This window comes from Sitodiplosis mosellana, unplaced genomic scaffold, assembly GCF_009176505.1.
Source record: "Sitodiplosis mosellana isolate CC-2019 unplaced genomic scaffold, AAFC_SMos_1.0 Smas_scaffold_368, whole genome shotgun sequence".
Classification (NCBI taxonomy): domain Eukaryota; kingdom Metazoa; phylum Arthropoda; class Insecta; order Diptera; family Cecidomyiidae; genus Sitodiplosis; species Sitodiplosis mosellana.
Genome location: NW_022595610.1, coordinates 1 through 2741, shown reverse-complemented (window position 1 = coordinate 2741; position 2741 = coordinate 1). Strand labels below are relative to the sequence as shown.

At 35.3% G+C, this 2741-nt stretch overlaps 1 long non-coding RNA gene across 1 annotated transcript; it reads right to left on the bottom strand.

Moving 5' to 3' along the window:
* Window positions 1-1755: 1755 nt before the first annotated feature.
* LOC129570846 (uncharacterized) lies at window positions 1756-2324 on the bottom strand. Its single transcript, XR_008688174.1, has 2 exons — window positions 2121-2324; window positions 1756-2046 (listed from the first exon to the last, which is right to left on the bottom strand). It is a non-coding gene; the product is annotated as an uncharacterized LOC129570846 (long non-coding RNA).
* Between the last annotated feature and the right edge of the window lie 417 nt (window positions 2325-2741).

The following is a 2741-nucleotide window of genomic DNA, read 5'->3' as shown; positions in this document are numbered from 1 at the left end:
AATATCGATGATTACAATCCAATCCAAGGGGCAAATTACTACTGAAAGCACTGAAATCCACTGAAAACAACTGAAAAGTACTGAAAAGAACTGAAAAATATTTTCAGTACTTTTCAGTGTTTTTCAGTATTAAAATAGATCGGGATTTTTGACAGTTGAAATTTGTTTTGACAGATCTGCCAACTATTCATTTTTCTCCTCGAAAATTAATGACATTTTCAGTACTTTCATATACTTAACACATCGGTCAATAAGTCCCGAGCCTAACCACCAAGTGGCAACACTAATGTCAAACTCATATCATTTTCGAAAACTACAACCTTTTTTAGGAATCCAGTCAAAATTTGAGCCAAATCCGACCATCAGTTTGCTAGTTACAGCTATACGAGAGAAAGACTCCCGAAAATGCTTCAATTTTGCCGTTAAAACGGTATAACTTTCTTCTGATGCATTGTATTCAAGTATATTCATGTGGAGAGTTCAGAGAATGACCAGACCTAAAAAATACAATGGTTAGTGAAGCAGTTTGAAACCAATTTCGTTCAATTATATCACCATATAAACAGTTCTTTGACCTGGATGAAACTCGCATTTGAACAACATAGTTTTCTTCGCCAAATTTGCTATGTTTTATCAAGATTTGACATTCGGATAGGTCTAAAATGATGCATAAGTGACTTTTCATGTTGTTTTATATCTTTCCCACTGGTTCGCGAATATTTTTCTATACCTAAATCCACTAATAATGCCCGAACTCATATTTTGCGACCTTGGTCGCTACAAACCGTTTTTGGCGATTTCTACCCGCAATTTATAGATCGAATCTATTCAAATGAACTCAAAATACATTAATTCTAATATATAAAGGCAAAACCCTATTCAAATTTTACTTATACAGCTCCAAACGGGCTTCGAATCCCCAAAAAACTGTTCTATCTACTCCATATCCAAAAACGCGGCAAGGCTTTTTCGATTGAGTATTTCATATGCATATATCCATGCAAAGTTGTAACTATAGCTTGAGTTAGTTGCCCTATGGCCTTAGCAAATCTATGAACTATCACATTTGAGAATTCCGATATCACTTAACGGATTTTGGCAATGATTTCTTCCAAAACCACATATTTTGAACAATTTGGAGGCTTATCGACAAAATCGCTCTTATGGCTATGCATAAATTCAATTCTTCCATATCTAATGATTGATTTCGAAAGCCTAAGGATGCCATAAACTAATCATAGTATGGGTTTGGTACTCCTGCTCGTTTTTCTTCTGGAATACATGTGTCAAATCGAGAGGAGAAATGCAGTTTTTCCATGATTTTGGAAAATTGGAAAATTGCTTCATTTAAAGTGCTGTAATTAGCGAACTGATGGTCGGATTTGGCTCAAATTTTGACTGGATTCCTAAAAAAGGTTGTAGTTTTCGAAAATGATATGGGTTTGACATTAGTGTTGCCACTTGGTGGTTAGGCTCGGGACTTATTGACCGATGTGTTATACATATACATTGGGTACTGAAAGTACTGAAAACCACTGAAAAGTACTGAATTCAATTTTTCAGTAGTAATTCGCCCTTTGATCCGATCCTAATTTATCAAAAATCGAACCATAAAATGAGTGCATTACTCACCTCGTTATCGCATGTTATTCGGTAGATAAGTTGAGGCAAATAGAATGTGATGATACAATTCTAGGAATTAATTATAGTTAAGTCGTGCTTCTTGGAAACAAGAAAGTTTTTCAAAGGCTCAAGTTTTAATTAAAACCATTAAATTTCCAATCGATTTATTCAACAAAATCAAAATCATTCACAAAAGATTACATTAAACAAAACTTTAAATTGAATGCATGAAAAATCGAACCGCATTGCATTTCCGAACGAAAACTTATGAACCTTTTTCGTAACTTTTTGTTTTCGGCGTCCACATTTAAAGTGTGCACGATCCAGCGCATTTCCAACATTTATCACAGTCAGAATCTTGGTTACATGTGACATATTGGAAACTTTGTGAATATGATCGAGTCGTGTAGCACCATTCTCCACCTGTATTAAGTTCAATTGATTTCAGTTCATTGAAGGCATTCAAGTCAACATGTAACGATTTAAAATCATCCTACCTGTGAGACTGACACCGCACCATGCCCAACAATAGCTTTTGTGACAACCGGCTTTCTCGCTGCACGCATTTGAGTTCGCGATTGATTTTGTTATCCAATCAATTCCAACACCGATACCTGCGCCGCCAACTGCACCACCCACACCACTCTTTTTACCCTCTTCAGCCGTATTCGTGTTTGGCTTTGCGACCACAACACTATATGAAACACGGTATCCGGATAAAACGCAGAAAATAAAAACGCAGAAACGCCAAAACGCAGAAAAAAAAACACAGAAAAAAAACGCAGAAAAAAAAACGCAGAAAAAAAAACGCAGAAAGACAAAACGCAGAAAAAAAAACGCAGAAAGACAAAACGCAGAAAAAAAAACGCAGAAAAAAAACACAGAAAGACAAAACGCAGAAAAAACACAGAAAGACAAAACGCAGAAAAGACAAAACACAGAAAATGAAAAATTTGATTTTTGACTAAAATATTGGGTAAATGAGGGTTCTTTTGGGTTATTTTTCCGAAATAATGGCATTTTATTTTGGCCAAAACCTCGAATAGTGTATTTTTCTGGTACCTCAGATAAATTACATTTACACTAGCATTTAGGACAACAACAAAGAGAGAGAAAGA